Raw genomic sequence first — 16,003 nt, 5'->3', positions numbered from 1 at the left:
TCATGAATGTGGCAAAACATTCAAATCCGTAAGTGGGTGAACATTAAAGTCCTAGATGCTGCAAATCTCTATATCTGGATACGGAATGACTGAAAAAAGTTATGTCTCCAGTGTCAAAATGTGTGTAATGCACTAGTAATTCATTTCCTTTATTGACCAGTGAGGTAGCCATGTATGGAGGTGCTGTAGAGTGAAAATCAAGTTTCAAATGGCAGTGATCCCTGTGCCTGGATAGCTCAGTCGGTAGAGCATCAGACTTTTAATCTGAGGGTCCAGGGTTCAAGTCCCTGTTCAGGCGTACCTTTGCTTCTTTTACAAAAAATTAAGCAGGAAATATGAATTGCTCATTCTAATATGTGCTATTTCTGATGGCATCGCAACCTTGGGCAATATGACTCTAAGGTAGTGGAGTCCAGAGTTCTTGGATGCTTTGCCAACATATCAAGCCTGACTGTGCTTCTAAATAGCATGAAATAGCAATCTTTGTACAAAGTTTTAATATTGGGGAGACAGATTGGTCGAAAAAAAGCAGACAGGCGCTGCTGAGATTCGAACTCAGGATCTCCTGTTTACTAGACAGGCGCTTTAACCAACTAAGCCACAGCACCTTTTTTGCATCTGGTCTCCTTTCCTTCCTCATGTAATCATTTAGAAGTGAAATCCACTTTTTTAAGGCTGGGCTTCTGTTGCAATATAACTTTTCAAAATGTTTTCCAATTGACTGAAACTCCATTGCACAAAACGAGCATGTCATTAATCGTCGATTTAGAGTGGACTGCATTGCCCAGTGTGTGCATTGAGGAGCACATGTTCGTCTTTACTGGGGAGCAAGTTTGCACTCATTAATGTGGCAAAACATTCAAATCCGTAAGTGGGTGAACATTAAAGTCCTAGATGCTGCAAATCTCTATATCTGGATACGGAATGACTGAAAAAAGTTATGTCTCCAGTGTCAAAATGTGTGTAATGCACTAGTAATTCATTTCCTTTATTGACCAGTGAGGTAGCCATGTATGGAGGTGCTGTAGAGTGAAGATCAAGTTTCAAATGGGCAGTGATCCCTGTGCCTGGATAGCTCAGTCGGTAGAGCATCAGACTTTTAATCTGAGGGTCCAGGGTTCAAGTCCCTGTTCAGGTGTATCTTTGCTTCTTTTACAAAAAATTTAGCAGGAAATATGAATTGCTCATTCTAATATGTGCTATTTCTGATGGCATCGCAACCTTGGGCAATATGACTCTAAGGTAGTGGAGTCCAGAATTCTTGGATGCTTTGCCAACATTTCAAGCCTGACTGTGCTTCTAAATAGCATGAAATAACAATCTTTGTACAAAGTTTTAATATTGGGGAGACAGATTGGTCGAAAAAAAAGCAGACAGGCGCTGCTGAGGTTCGAACTCAGGATCTCCAGTTTACAAGACAGGCGCTTTAACCAACTAAGCCACAGCACCTCTTTTGCATCTGATCTCCTGTCCTTCCTCATGTAATCATTTAGAAGTGAAATCCACTTTTTTTAAGGCTGGGCTTCTGTTGCAATATAACTTTACAAAATGTTTTCCAATTGACTGAAACTCCATTGCACAAAACGAGCATGTCATTAATCGTTGATTTAGAGTGGACTGCATTGCCCAGTGTGTGTATTGAGGAGCACATGTTCGCCTTTACTGGGGAGCAATTTTGCACTCATGAATGTGGCAAAACATTCAAATCCGTAAGTGGGTGAACATTAAAGTCCTAGATGCTGCAAATCTCTATATCTGGATACGGAATGACTGAAAAAAGTTATGTCTCCAGTGTCAAAATGTGTGTAATGCACTAGTAATTCATTTCCTTTATTGACCAGTGAGGTAGCCATGTATGGAGGTGCTGTAGAGTGAAAATCAAGTTTCAAATGGGCAGTGATCCTTGTGCCTGGATAGCTCAGTCGGTAGAGCATCAGACTTTTAATCTGAGGGTCCAGGGTTCAAGTCCCTGTTCAGGCGTACCTTTGCTTCTTTTACAAAAAATTAAGCAGGAAATATGAATTGCTCATTCTAATATGTGCTATTTCTGATGGCATCGCAACCTTGGGCAATATGATTCTAAGGTAGTGGAGTCCAGAGTTCTTGGATGCTTTGCCAACATTTCAAGCCTGACTGTGCTTCTAAATAGCATGAAATAGCAATCTTTGTACAAAGTTTTAATATTGGGGAGACAGATTGGTCGAAAAAAAAGCAGACAGGCGCTGCTGAGATTCGAACTCAGGATCTCCTGTTTACTAGACAGGCGCTTTAACCAACTAAGCCACAGCACCTTTTTTGCATCTGGTCTCCTTTCCTTCCTCATGTAATCATTTAGAAGTGAAATCCACTTTTTTAAGGCTGGGCTTCTGTTGCAATATAACTTTTCAAAATGTTTTCCAATTGACTGAAACTCCATTGCACAAAACGAGCATGTCATTAATCGTCGATTTAGAGTGGACTGCATTGCCCAGTGTGTGCATTGAGGAGCACATGTTCGTCTTTACTGGGGAGCAAGTTTGCACTCATGAATGTGGCAAAACATTCAAATCCGTAAGTGGGTGAACATTAAAGTCCTAGATGCTGCAAATCTCTATATCTGGATACGGAATGACTGAAAAAAGTTATGTCTCCAGTGTCAAAATGTGTGTAATGCACTAGTAATTCATTTCCTTTATTGACCAGTGAGGTAGCCATGTATGGAGGTGCTGTAGAGTGAAAATCAAGTTTCAAATGGGCAGTGATCCTTGTGCCTGGATAGCTCAGTCGGTAGAGCATCAGACTTTTAATCTGAGGGTCCAGGGTTCAAGTCCCTGTTCAGGCGTACCTTTGCTTCTTTTACAAAAAATTAAGCAGGAAATATGAATTGCACATTCTAATATGTGCTATTTCTGATGGCATCGCAACCTTGGGCAATATGATTCTAAGGTAGTGGAGTCCAGAGTTCTTGGATGCTTTGCCAACATTTCAAGCCTGACTGTGCTTCTAAATAGCATGAAATAGCAATCTTTGTACAAAGTTTTAATATTGGGGAGACAGATTGGTCGAAAAAAAAGCAGACAGGCGCTGCTGAGATTCGAACTCAGGATCTCCTGTTTATTAGACAGGCGCTTTAACCAACTAAGCCACAGCACCTTTTTTGCATCTGGTCTCCTTTCCTTCCTCATGTAATCATTTAGAAGTGAAATCCACTTTTTTAAGGCTGGGCTTCTGTTGCAATATAACTTTTCAAAATGTTTTCCAATTGACTGAAACTCCATTGCACAAAACGAGCATGTCATTAATCGTCGATTTAGAGTGGACTGCATTGCCCAGTGTGTGCATTGAGGAGCACATGTTCGTCTTTACTGGGGAGCAAGTTTGCACTCATGAATGTGGCAAAACATTCAAATCCGTAAGTGGGTGAACATTAAAGTCCTAGATGCTGCAAATCTCTATATCTGGATACGGAATGACTGAAAAAAGTTATGTCTCCAGTGTCAAAATGTGTGTAATGCACTAGTAATTCATTTCCTTTATTGACCAGTGAGGTAGCCATGTATGGAGGTGCTGTAGAGTGAAAATCAAGTTTCAAATGGGCAGTGATCCTTGTGCCTGGATAGCTCAGTCGGTAGAGCATCAGACTTTTAATCTGAGGGTCCAGGGTTCAAGTCCCTGTTCAGGCGTACCTTTGCTTCTTTTACAAAAAATTAAGCAGGAAATATGAATTGCTCATTCTAATATGTGCTATTTCTGATGGCATCGCAACCTTGGGCAATATGACTCTAAGGTAGTGGAGTCCAGAGTTCTTGGATGCTTTGCCAACATTTCAAGCCTGACTGTGCTTCTAAATAGCATGAAACAGCAATCTTTGTACAAAGTTTTAATATTGGGGAGACAGATTGGTCGAAAAAAAAGCAGACAGGCGCTGCTGAGATTCGAACTCAGGATCTCCTGTTTACTAGACAGGCGCTTTAACCAACTAAGCCACAGCACCTTTTTTGCATCTGGTCTCCTTTCCTTCCTCATGTAATCATTTAGAAGTGAAATCCACTTTTTTAAGGCTGGGCTTCTGTTGCAATATAACTTTTCAAAATGTTTTCCAATTGACTGAAACTCCATTGCACAAAACGAGCATGTCATTAATCGTCGATTTAGAGTGGACTGCATTGCCCAGTGTGTGCATTGAGGAGCACATGTTCGTCTTTACTGGGGAGCAAGTTTGCACTCATGAATGTGGCAAAACATTCAAATCCGTAAGTGGGTGAACATTAAAGTCCTAGATGCTGCAAATCTCTATATCTGGATACGGAATGACTGAAAAAAGTTATGTCTCCAGTGTCAAAATGTGTGTAATGCACTAGTAATTCATTTCCTTTATTGACCAGTGAGGTAGCCATGTATGGAGGTGCTGTAGAGTGAAAATCAAGTTTCAAATGGGCAGTGATCCTTGTGCCTGGATAGCTCAGTCGGTAGAGCATCAGACTTTTAATCTGAGGGTCCAGGGTTCAAGTCCCTGTTCAGGCGTACCTTTGCTTCTTTTACAAAAAATTAAGCAGGAAATATGAATTGCTCATTCTAATATGTGCTATTTCTGATGGCATCGCAACCTTGGGCAATATGACTCTAAGGTAGTGGAGTCCAGAGTTCTTGGATGCTTTGCCAACATTTCAAGCCTGACTGTGCTTCTAAATAGCATGAAACAGCAATCTTTGTACAAAGTTTTAATATTGGGGAGACAGATTGGTCGAAAAAAAAGCAGACAGGCGCTGCTGAGATTCGAACTCAGGATCTCCTGTTTACTAGACAGGCGCTTTAACCAACTAAGCCACAGCACCTTTTTTGCATCTGGTCTCCTTTCCTTCCTCATGTAATCATTTAGAAGTGAAATCCACTTTTTTAAGGCTGGGCTTCTGTTGCAATATAACTTTTCAAAATGTTTTCCAATTGACTGAAACTCCATTGCACAAAACGAGCATGTCATTAATCGTCGATTTAGAGTGGACTGCATTGCCCAGTGTGTGCATTGAGGAGCACATGTTCGTCTTTACTGGGGAGCAAGTTTGCACTCATGAATGTGGCAAAACATTCAAATCCGTAAGTGGGTGAACATTAAAGTCCTAGATGCTGCAAATCTCTATATCTGGATACGGAATGACTGAAAAAAGTTATGTCTCCAGTGTCAAAATGTGTGTAATGCACTAGTAATTCATTTCCTTTATTGACCAGTGAGGTAGCCATGTATGGAGGTGCTGTAGAGTGAAAATCAAGTTTCAAATGGGCAGTGATCCCTGTGCCTGGATAGCTCAGTCGGTAGAGCATCAGACTTTTAATCTGAGGGTCCAGGGTTCAAGTCCCTGTTCAGGCGTATCTTTGCTTCTTTTACAAAAAATTTAGCAGGAAATATGAATTGCTCATTCTAATATGTGCTATTTCTGATGGCATCGCAACCTTGGGCAATATGACTCTAAGGTAGTGGAGTCCAGAGTTCTTGGAGGCTTTGCCAACATTTCAAGCCTGACTGTGCTTCTAAATAGCATGAAATAGCAATCTTTGTACAAAGTTTTAATATTGGGGAGACAGATTGGTCGAAAAAAAAGCAGACAGGCGCTGCTGAGATTCGAACTCAGGATCTCCTGTTTACTAGACAGGCGCTTTAACCAACTAAGCCACAGCACCTTTTTTGCATCTGGTCTCCTTTCCTTCCTCATGTAATCATTTAGAAGTGAAATCCACTTTTTTAAGGCTGGGCTTCTGTTGCAATATAACTTTTCAAAATGTTTTCCAATTGACTGAAACTCCATTGCACAAAACGAGCATGTCATTAATCGTCGATTTAGAGTGGACTGCATTGCCCAGTGTGTGCATTGAGGAGCACATGTTCGTCTTTACTGGGGAGCAAGTTTGCACTCATGAATGTGGCAAAACATTCAAATCCGTAAGTGGGTGAACATTAAAGTCCTAGATGCTGCAAATCTCTATATCTGGATACGGAATGACTGAAAAAAGTTATGTCTCCAGTGTCAAAATGTGTGTAATGCACTAGTAATTCATTTCCTTTATTGACCAGTGAGGTAGCCATGTATGGAGGTGCTGTAGAGTGAAAATCAAGTTTCAAATGGGCAGTGATCCTTGTGCCTGGATAGCTCAGTCGGTAGAGCATCAGACTTTTAATCTGAGGGTCCAGGGTTCAAGTCCCTGTTCAGGCGTACCTTTGCTTCTTTTACAAAAAATTAAGCAGGAAATATGAATTGCTCATTCTAATATGTGCTATTTCTGATGGCATCGCAACCTTGGGCAATATGACTCTAAGGTAGTGGAGTCCAGAGTTCTTGGATGCTTTGCCAACATTTCAAGCCTGACTGTGCTTCTAAATAGCATGAAACAGCAATCTTTGTACAAAGTTTTAATATTGGGGAGACAGATTGGTCGAAAAAAAAGCAGACAGGCGCTGCTGAGATTCGAACTCAGGATCTCCTGTTTACTAGACAGGCGCTTTAACCAACTAAGCCACAGCACCTTTTTTGCATCTGGTCTCCTTTCCTTCCTCATGTAATCATTTAGAAGTGAAATCCACTTTTTTAAGGCTGGGCTTCTGTTGCAATATAACTTTTCAAAATGTTTTCCAATTGACTGAAACTCCATTGCACAAAACGAGCATGTCATTAATCGTCGATTTAGAGTGGACTGCATTGCCCAGTGTGTGCATTGAGGAGCACATGTTCGTCTTTACTGGGGAGCAAGTTTGCACTCATGAATGTGGCAAAACATTCAAATCCGTAAGTGGGTGAACATTAAAGTCCTAGATGCTGCAAATCTCTATATCTGGATACGGAATGACTGAAAAAAGTTATGTCTCCAGTGTCAAAATGTGTGTAATGCACTAGTAATTCATTTCCTTTATTGACCAGTGAGGTAGCCATGTATGGAGGTGCTGTAGAGTGAAAATCAAGTTTCAAATGGGCAGTGATCCCTGTGCCTGGATAGCTCAGTCGGTAGAGCATCAGACTTTTAATCTGAGGGTCCAGGGTTCAAGTCCCTGTTCAGGCGTATCTTTGCTTCTTTTACAAAAAATTTAGCAGGAAATATGAATTGCTCATTCTAATATGTGCTATTTCTGATGGCATCGCAACCTTGGGCAATATGACTCTAAGGTAGTGGAGTCCAGAGTTCTTGGAGGCTTTGCCAACATTTCAAGCCTGACTGTGCTTCTAAATAGCATGAAATAGCAATCTTTGTACAAAGTTTTAATATTGGGGAGACAGATTGGTCGAAAAAAAAGCAGACAGGCGCTGCTGAGATTCGAACTCAGGATCTCCTGTTTACTAGACAGGCGCTTTAACCAACTAAGCCACAGCACCTTTTTTGCATCTGGTCTCCTTTCCTTCCTCATGTAATCATTTAGAAGTGAAATCCACTTTTTTAAGGCTGGGCTTCTGTTGCAATATAACTTTTCAAAATGTTTTCCAATTGACTGAAACTCCATTGCACAAAACGAGCATGTCATTAATCGTCGATTTAGAGTGGACTGCATTGCCCAGTGTGTGCATTGAGGAGCACATGTTCGTCTTTACTGGGGAGCAAGTTTGCACTCATGAATGTGGCAAAACATTCAAATCCGTAAGTGGGTGAACATTAAAGTCCTAGATGCTGCAAATCTCTATATCTGGATACGGAATGACTGAAAAAAGTTATGTCTCCAGTGTCAAAATGTGTGTAATGCACTAGTAATTCATTTCCTTTATTGACCAGTGAGGTAGCCATGTATGGAGGTGCTGTAGAGTGAAAATCAAGTTTCAAATGGGCAGTGATCCTTGTGCCTGGATAGCTCAGTCGGTAGAGCATCAGACTTTTAATCTGAGGGTCCAGGGTTCAAGTCCCTGTTCAGGCGTACCTTTGCTTCTTTTACAAAAAATTAAGCAGGAAATATGAATTGCTCATTCTAATATGTGCTATTTCTGATGGCATCGCAACCTTGGGCAATATGACTCTAAGGTAGTGGAGTCCAGAGTTCTTGGATGCTTTGCCAACATTTCAAGCCTGACTGTGCTTCTAAATAGCATGAAACAGCAATCTTTGTATAAAGTTTTAATATTGGGGAGACAGATTGGTCGAAAAAAAAGCAGACAGGCGCTGCTGAGATTCGAACTCAGGATCTCCTGTTTACTAGACAGGCGCTTTAACCAACTAAGCCACAGCACCTTTTTTGCATCTGGTCTCCTTTCCTTCCTCATGTAATCATTTAGAAGTGAAATCCACTTTTTTAAGGCTGGGCTTCTGTTGCAATATAACTTTTCAAAATGTTTTCCAATTGACTGAAACTCCATTGCACAAAACGAGCATGTCATTAATCGTCGATTTAGAGTGGACTGCATTGCCCAGTGTGTGCATTGAGGAGCATATGTTCGTCTTTACTGGGGAGCAAGTTTGCACTCATGAATGTGGCAAAACATACAAATCCGTAAGTGGGTGAACATTAAAGTCCTAGATGCTGCAAATCTCTATATCTGGATACGGAATGACTGAAAAAATTTATGTCTCCAGTGTCAAAATGTGTGTAATGCACTAGTAATTCATTTCCTTTATTGACCAGTGAGGTAGCCATGTATGGAGGTGCTGTAGAGTGAAAATCAAGTTTCAAATGGGCAGTGATCCTTGTGCCTGGATAGCTCAGTCGGTAGAGCATCAGACTTTTAATCTGAGGGTCCAGGGTTCAAGTCCCTGTTCAGGCGTACCTTTGCTTCTTTTACAAAAAATTAAGCAGGAAATATGAATTGCTCATTCTAATATGTGCTATTTCTGATGGCATCGCAACCTTGGGCAATATGACTCTAAGGTAGTGGAGTCCAGAGTTCTTGGATGCTTTGCCAACATTTCAAGCCTGACTGTGCTTCTAAATAGCATGAAACAGCAATCTTTGTATAAAGTTTTAATATTGGGGAGACAGATTGGTCGAAAAAAAAGCAGACAGGCGCTGCTGAGATTCGAACTCAGGATCTCCTGTTTACTAGACAGGCGCTTTAACCAACTAAGCCACAGCACCTTTTTTGCATCTGGTCTCCTTTCCTTCCTCATGTAATCATTTAGAAGTGAAATCCACTTTTTTAAGGCTGGGCTTCTGTTGCAATATAACTTTTCAAAATGTTTTCCAATTGACTGAAACTCCATTGCACAAAACGAGCATGTCATTAATCGTCGATTTAGAGTGGACTGCATTGCCCAGTGTGTGCATTGAGGAGCATATGTTCGTCTTTACTGGGGAGCAAGTTTGCACTCATGAATGTGGCAAAACATTCAAATCCGTAAGTGGGTGAACATTAAAGTCCTAGATGTTGCAAATCTCTATATCTGGATACGGAATGACTGAAAAAAGTTATGTCTCCAGTGTCAAAATGTGTGTAATGCACTAGTAATTCATTTCCTTTATTGACCAGTGAGGTAGCCATGTATGGAGGTGCTGTAGAGTGAAAATCAAGTTTCAAATGGGCAGTGATCCCTGTGCCTGGATAGCTCAGTCGGTAGAGCATCAGACTTTTAATCTGAGGGTCCAGGGTTCAAGTCCCTGTTCAGGCATACCTTTGCTTCTTTTACAAAAAATTAAGCAGGAAATATGAATTGCTCATTCTAATATGTGCTATTTCTGATGGCATCGCAACCTTGGGCAATATGACTCTAAGGTAGTGGAGTCCAGAGTTCTTGGATGCTTTGCCAACATTTCAAGCATGACTGTGCTTCTAAATAGCATGAAACAGCAATCTTTGTACAAAGTTTTAATATTGGGGAGACAGATTGGTCGAAAAAAAAGCAGACAGGCGCTGCTGAGATTCGAACTCAGGATCTCCTGTTTACTAGACAGGCACTTTAACCAACTAAGCCACAGCACCTTTTTTGCATCTGGTCTCCTTTCCTTCCTCATGTAATCATTTAGAAGTGAAATCCACTTTTTTAAGGCTGGGCTTCTGTTGCAATATAACTTTTCAAAATGTTTTCCAATTGACTGAAACTCCATTGCACAAAACGAGCATGTCATTAATCGTCGATTTAGAGTGGACTGCATTGCCCAGTGTGTGCATTGAGGAGCACATGTTCGTCTTTACTGGGGAGCAAGTTTGCACTCATGAATGTGGCAAATCATTCAAATCCGTAAGTGGGTGAACATTAAAGTCCTAGATGCTGCAAATCTCTATATCTGGATACGGAATGACTGAAAAAAGTTATGTCTCCAGTGTCAAAATGTGTGTAATGCACTAGTAATTCATTTCCTTTATTGACCAGTGAGGTAGCCATGTATGGAGGTGCTGTAGAGTGAAAATCAAGTTTCAAATGGGCAGTGATCCCTGTGCCTGGATAGCTCAGTCGGTAGAGCATCAGACTTTTAATCTGAGGGTCCAGGGTTCAAGTCCCTGTTCAGGCGTATCTTTGCTTCTTTTACAAAAAATTTAGCAGGAAATATGAATTGCTCATTCTAATATGTGCTATTTCTGATGGCATCGCAACCTTGGGCAATATGACTCTAAGGTAGTGGAGTCCAGAGTTCTTGGATGCTTTGCCAACATTTCAAGCCTGACTGTGCTTCTAAATAGCATGAAACAGCAATCTTTGTACAAAGTTTTAATATTGGGGAGACAGATTGGTCGAAAAAAAAGCAGACAGGCGCTGCTGAGATTCGAACTCAGGATCTCCTGTTTACTAGACAGGCGCTTTAACCAACTAAGCCACAGCACCTCTTTTGCATCTGATCTCCTGTCCTTCCTCATGTAATCATTTAGAAGTGAAATCCACTTTTTTTAAGGCTGGGCTTCTGTTGCAATATAACTTTACAAAATGTTTTCCAATTGACTGAAACTCCATTGCACAAAACGAGCATGTCATTAATCGTCGATTTAGAGTGGACTGCATTGCCCAGTGTGTGCATTGAGGAGCACATGTTCGTCTTTACTGGGGAGCAAGTTTGCACTCATGAATGTGGCAAAACATTCAAATCCGTAAGTGGGTGAACATTAAAGTCCTAGATGCTGCAAATCTCTATATCTGGATACGGAATGACTGAAAAAAGTTATGTCTCCAGTGTCAAAATGTGTGTAATGCACTAGTAATTCATTTCCTTTATTGACCAGTGAGGTAGCCATGTATGGAGGTGCTGTAGAGTGAAAATCAAGTTTCAAATGGGCAGTGATCCTTGTGCCTGGATAGCTCAGTCGGTAGAGCATCAGACTTTTAATCTGAGGGTCCAGGGTTCAAGTCCCTGTTCAGGCGTACCTTTGCTTCTTTTACAAAAAATTAAGCAGGAAATATGAATTGCTCATTCTAATATGTGCTATTTCTGATGGCATCGCAACCTTGGGCAATATGACTCTAAGGTAGTGGAGTCCAGAGTTCTTGGATGCTTTGCCAACATTTCAAGCCTGACTGTGCTTCTAAATAGCATGAAACAGCAATCTTTGTACAAAGTTTTAATATTGGGGAGACAGATTGGTCGAAAAAAAAGCAGACAGGCGCTGCTGAGATTCGAACTCAGGATCTCCTGTTTACTAGACAGGCGCTTTAACCAACTAAGCCACAGCACCTTTTTTGCATCTGGTCTCCTTTCCTTCCTCATGTAATCATTTAGAAGTGAAATCCACTTTTTTAAGGCTGGGCTTCTGTTGCAATATAACTTTTCAAAATGTTTTCCAATTGACTGAAACTCCATTGCACAAAACGAGCATGTCATTAATCGTCGATTTAGAGTGGACTGCATTGCCCAGTGTGTGTATTGAGGAGCACATGTTCGCCTTTACTGGGGAGCAAGTTTGCACTCATGAATGTGGCAAAACATTCAAATCCGTAAGTGGGTGAACATTAAAGTCCTAGATGCTGCAAATCTCTATATCTGGATACGGAATGACTGAAAAAAGTTATGTCTCCAGTGTCAAAATGTGTGTAATGCACTAGTAATTCATTTCCTTTATTGACCAGTGAGGTAGCCATGTATGGAGGTGCTGTAGAGTGAAAATCAAGTTTCAAATGGGCAGTGATCCCTGTGCCTGGATAACTCAGTCGGTAGAGCATCAGACTTTTAATCTGAGGGTCCAGGGTTCAAGTCCCTGTTCAGGCGTACCTTTGCTTCTTTTACAAAAAATTAAGCAGGAAATATGAATTGCTCATTCTAATATGTGCTGTTTCTGATGGCATCGCAACCTTGGGCAATATGACTCTAAGGTAGTGGAGTCCAGAGTTCTTGGATGCTTTGCCAACATTTCAAGCCTGACTGTGCTTCTAAATAGCATGAAATAGCAATCTTTGTACAAAGTTTTAATATTGGGGAGACAGATTGGTCGAAAAAAAAGCAGACAGGCGCTGCTGAGATTCAAACTCAGGATCTCCTGTTTACTAGACAGGCGCTTTAACCAACTAAGCCACAGCACCTTTTTTGCATCTGGTCTCCTTTCCTTCCTCATGTAATCAATCAGAAGTGAAATCCACTTTTTTAAGGCTGGGCTTCTGTTGCAATATAACTTTTCAAAATGTTATCCAATTGACTGAAACTCCATTGCACAAAACGAGCATGTCATTAATCGTCGATTTAGAGTGGACTGCATTGCCCAGTGTGTGCATTGAGGAGCACATGTTCGTCTTTACTGGGGAGCAAGTTTGCACTCATGAATGTGGCAAAACATTCAAATCCGTAAGTGGGTGAACATTAAAGTCCTAGATGCTGCAAATCTCTATATCTGGATACGGAATGACTGAAAAAAGTTATGTCTCCAGTGTCAAAATGTGTGTAATGCACTAGTAATTCATTTCCTTTATTGACCAGTGAGGTAGCCATGTATGGAGGTGCTGTAGAGTGAAAATCAAGTTTCAAATGGGCAGTGATCCCTGTGCCTGGATAGCTCAGTCGGTAGAGCATCAGACTTTTAATCTGAGGGTCCAGGGTTCAAGTCCCTGTTCAGGCGTACCTTTGCTTCTTTTACAAAAAATTAAGCAGGAAATATGAATTGCTCATTCTAATATGTGCTATTTCTGATGGCATCGCAACCTTGGGCAATATGACTCTAAGGTAGTGGAGTCCAGAATTCTTGGATGCTTTGCCAACGTTTCAAGCCTGACTGTGCTTCTAAATAGCATGAAGTAACAATCTTTGTACAAAGTTTTAATATTGGGGAGACAGATTGGTCGAAAAAAAAGCAGACAGGCGCTGCTGAGATTCGAACTCAGGATCTCCTGTTTACTAGACAGGCGCTTTAACCAACTAAGCCACAGCACCTCTTTTGCATCTGATCTCCTGTCCTTCCTCATGTAATCATTTAGAAGTGAAATCCACTTTTTTTAAGGCTGGGCTTCTGTTGCAATATAACTTTACAAAATGTTTTCCAATTGACTGAAACTCCATTGCACAAAACGAGCATGTCATTAATCGTCGATTTAGAGTGGACTGCATTGCCCAGTGTGTGCATTGAGGAGCACATGTTCGTCTTTACTGGGGAGCAAGTTTGCACTCATGAATGTGGCAAAACATTCAAATCCGTAAGTGGGTGAACATTAAAGTCCTAGATGCTGCAAATCTCTATATCTGGATACGGAATGACTGAAAAAAGTTATGTCTCCAGTGTCAAAATGTGTGTAATGCACTAGTAATTCATTTCCTTTATTGACCAGTGAGGTAGCCATGTATGGAGGTGCTGTAGAGTGAAAATCAAGTTTCAAATGGCAGTGATCCATCTGCCTGGATAGCTCAGTCGGTAGAGCATCAGACTTTTAATCTGAGGGTCCAGGGTTCAAGTCCCTGTTCAGGCGTACCTTTGCTTCTTTTACAAAAAATTAAGCAGGAAATATGAATTGCTCATTCTAATATGTGCTATTTCTGATGGCATCGCAACCTTGGGCAATATGACTCTAAGGTAGTGGAGTCCAGAGTTCTTGGATGCTTTGCCAACATATCAAGCCTGACTGTGCTTCTAAATAGCATGAAATAGCAATCTTTGTACAAAGTTTTAATATTGGGGAGACAGATTGGTCGAAAAAAAGCAGACAGGCGCTGCTGAGATTCGAACTCAGGATCTCCTGTTTACTAGACAGGCACTTTAACCAACTAAGCCACAGCACCTTTTTTGCATCTGGTCTCCTTTCCTTCCTCATGTAATCATTTAGAAGTGAAATCCACTTTTTTAAGGCTGGGCTTCTGTTGCAATATAACTTTTCAAAATGTTTTCCAATTGACTGAAACTCCATTGCACAAAACGAGCATGTCATTAATCGTCGATTTAGAGTGGACTGCATTGCCCAGTGTGTGCATTGAGGAGCACATGTTCGTCTTTACTGGGGAGCAAGTTTGCACTCATTAATGTGGCAAAACATTCAAATCCGTAAGTGGGTGAACATTAAAGTCCTAGATGCTGCAAATCTCTATATCTGGATACGGAATGACTGAAAAAAGTTATGTCTCCAGTGTCAAAATGTGTGTAATGCACTAGTAATTCATTTCCTTTATTGACCAGTGAGGTAGCCATGTATGGAGGTGCTGTAGAGTGAAAATCAAGTTTCAAATGGGCAGTGATCCCTGTGCCTGGATAGCTCAGTCGGTAGAGCATCAGACTTTTAATCTGAGGGTCCAGGGTTCAAGTCCCTGTTCAGGCGTATCTTTGCTTCTTTTACAAAAAATTTAGCAGGAAATATGAATTGCTCATTCTAATATGTGCTATTTCTGATGGCATCGCAACCTTGGGCAATATGACTCTAAGGTAGTGGAGTCCAGAATTCTTGGATGCTTTGCCAACGTTTCAAGCCTGACTGTGCTTCTAAATAGCATGAAATAACAATCTTTGTACAAAGTTTTAATATTGGGGAGACAGATTGGTCGAAAAAAAAGCAGACAGGCGCTGCTGAGATTCGAACTCAGGATCTCCTGTTTACTAGACAGGCGCTTTAACCAACTAAGCCACAGCACCTCTTTTGCATCTGATCTCCTGTCCTTCCTCATGTAATCATTTAGAAGTGAAATCCACTTTTTTTAAGGCTGGGCTTCTGTTGCAATATAACTTTACAAAATGTTTTCCAATTGACTGAAACTCCATTGCACAAAACGAGCATGTCATTAATCGTCGATTTAGAGTGGACTGCATTGCCCAGTGTGTGCATTGAGGAGCACATGTTCGTCTTTACTGGGGAGCAAGTTTGCACTCATGAATGTGGCAAAACATTCAAATCCGTAAGTGGGTGAACATTAAAGTCCTAGATGCTGCAAATCTCTATATCTGGATACGGAATGACTGAAAAAAGTTATGTCTCCAGTGTCAAAATGTGTGTAATGCACTAGTAATTCATTTCCTTTATTGACCAGTGAGGTAGCCATGTATGGAGGTGCTGTAGAGTGAAAATCAAGTTTCAAATGGGCAGTGATCCTTGTGCCTGGATAGCTCAGTCGGTAGAGCATCAGACTTTTAATCTGAGGGTCCAGGGTTCAAGTCCCTGTTCAGGCGTACCTTTGCTTCTTTTACAAAAAATTAAGCAGGAAATATGAATTGCTCATTCTAATATGTGCTATTTCTGATGGCATCGCAACCTTGGGCAATATGATTCTAAGGTAGTGGAGTCCAGAGTTCTTGGATGCTTTGCCAACATTTCAAGCCTGACTGTGCTTCTAAATAGCATGAAATAGCAATCTTTGTACAAAGTTTTAATATTGGGGAGACAGATTGGTCAAAAAAAAAGCAGACAGGCGCTGCTGAGATTCGAACTCAGGATCTCCTGTTTACTAGACAGGCGCTTTAACCAACTAAGCCACAGCACCTTTTTTGCATCTGGTCTCCTTTCCTTCCTCATGTAATCATTTAGAAGTGAAATCCACTTTTTTAAGGCTGGGCTTCTGTTGCAATATAACTTTTCAAAATGTTTTCCAATTGACTGAAACTCCATTGCACAAAACGAGCATGTCATTAATCGTCGATTTAGAGTGGACTGCATTGCCCAGTGTGTGCATTGAGGAGCACATGTTCGTCTTTACTGGGGAGCAAGTTTGCACTCATGAATGTGGCAAAACATTCAA

General features: G+C 41.0%; 17 non-coding genes across 17 annotated transcripts; 1 reads left to right on the top strand and 16 right to left on the bottom strand.

Moving 5' to 3' along the window:
• Positions 1–534: 534 nt before the first annotated feature.
• On the bottom strand, positions 535–608 carry TRNAT-AGU (transfer RNA threonine (anticodon AGU)). Its single transcript has one exon. It is a non-coding gene; the product is annotated as a tRNA-Thr (tRNA).
• Positions 609–1,375: 767 nt separating this feature from the next.
• Positions 1,376–1,449, bottom strand: TRNAT-UGU (transfer RNA threonine (anticodon UGU)). Its single transcript has one exon. It is a non-coding gene; the product is annotated as a tRNA-Thr (tRNA).
• Positions 1,450–2,217: 768 nt separating this feature from the next.
• TRNAT-AGU (transfer RNA threonine (anticodon AGU)) lies at positions 2,218–2,291 on the bottom strand. Its single transcript has one exon. It is a non-coding gene; the product is annotated as a tRNA-Thr (tRNA).
• A 767-nt stretch (positions 2,292–3,058) lies between these two features.
• On the bottom strand, positions 3,059–3,132 carry TRNAI-AAU (transfer RNA isoleucine (anticodon AAU)). Its single transcript has one exon. It is a non-coding gene; the product is annotated as a tRNA-Ile (tRNA).
• A 767-nt stretch (positions 3,133–3,899) lies between these two features.
• Positions 3,900–3,973, bottom strand: TRNAT-AGU (transfer RNA threonine (anticodon AGU)). Its single transcript has one exon. It is a non-coding gene; the product is annotated as a tRNA-Thr (tRNA).
• A 767-nt stretch (positions 3,974–4,740) lies between these two features.
• TRNAT-AGU (transfer RNA threonine (anticodon AGU)) lies at positions 4,741–4,814 on the bottom strand. The gene has a single exon. It is a non-coding gene; the product is annotated as a tRNA-Thr (tRNA).
• Positions 4,815–5,581: 767 nt separating this feature from the next.
• TRNAT-AGU (transfer RNA threonine (anticodon AGU)) lies at positions 5,582–5,655 on the bottom strand. The gene has a single exon. It is a non-coding gene; the product is annotated as a tRNA-Thr (tRNA).
• Positions 5,656–6,422: 767 nt separating this feature from the next.
• Positions 6,423–6,496, bottom strand: TRNAT-AGU (transfer RNA threonine (anticodon AGU)). Its single transcript has one exon. It is a non-coding gene; the product is annotated as a tRNA-Thr (tRNA).
• Positions 6,497–7,263: 767 nt separating this feature from the next.
• TRNAT-AGU (transfer RNA threonine (anticodon AGU)) lies at positions 7,264–7,337 on the bottom strand. Its single transcript has one exon. It is a non-coding gene; the product is annotated as a tRNA-Thr (tRNA).
• A 767-nt stretch (positions 7,338–8,104) lies between these two features.
• TRNAT-AGU (transfer RNA threonine (anticodon AGU)) lies at positions 8,105–8,178 on the bottom strand. Its single transcript has one exon. It is a non-coding gene; the product is annotated as a tRNA-Thr (tRNA).
• Positions 8,179–8,945: 767 nt separating this feature from the next.
• Positions 8,946–9,019, bottom strand: TRNAT-AGU (transfer RNA threonine (anticodon AGU)). The gene has a single exon. It is a non-coding gene; the product is annotated as a tRNA-Thr (tRNA).
• A 457-nt stretch (positions 9,020–9,476) lies between these two features.
• On the top strand, positions 9,477–9,549 carry TRNAK-UUU (transfer RNA lysine (anticodon UUU)). The gene has a single exon. It is a non-coding gene; the product is annotated as a tRNA-Lys (tRNA).
• A 1,078-nt stretch (positions 9,550–10,627) lies between these two features.
• TRNAT-AGU (transfer RNA threonine (anticodon AGU)) lies at positions 10,628–10,701 on the bottom strand. The gene has a single exon. It is a non-coding gene; the product is annotated as a tRNA-Thr (tRNA).
• Positions 10,702–11,469: 768 nt separating this feature from the next.
• On the bottom strand, positions 11,470–11,543 carry TRNAT-AGU (transfer RNA threonine (anticodon AGU)). Its single transcript has one exon. It is a non-coding gene; the product is annotated as a tRNA-Thr (tRNA).
• Positions 11,544–13,151: 1,608 nt separating this feature from the next.
• On the bottom strand, positions 13,152–13,225 carry TRNAT-AGU (transfer RNA threonine (anticodon AGU)). Its single transcript has one exon. It is a non-coding gene; the product is annotated as a tRNA-Thr (tRNA).
• Positions 13,226–14,832: 1,607 nt separating this feature from the next.
• Positions 14,833–14,906, bottom strand: TRNAT-AGU (transfer RNA threonine (anticodon AGU)). The gene has a single exon. It is a non-coding gene; the product is annotated as a tRNA-Thr (tRNA).
• A 768-nt stretch (positions 14,907–15,674) lies between these two features.
• Positions 15,675–15,748, bottom strand: TRNAT-AGU (transfer RNA threonine (anticodon AGU)). Its single transcript has one exon. It is a non-coding gene; the product is annotated as a tRNA-Thr (tRNA).
• Positions 15,749–16,003: the final 255 nt, after the last annotated feature.

The sequence above is a fragment of the Ambystoma mexicanum genome, unplaced genomic scaffold (assembly GCF_040938575.1).
Source record: "Ambystoma mexicanum isolate Mex_15411 unplaced genomic scaffold, UKY_AmexF1_1 Mex_scaf1, whole genome shotgun sequence".
Classification (NCBI taxonomy): Eukaryota; Metazoa; Chordata; class Amphibia; order Caudata; family Ambystomatidae; genus Ambystoma; species Ambystoma mexicanum.
This window is presented reverse-complemented; position numbering and strand designations above follow the sequence as displayed.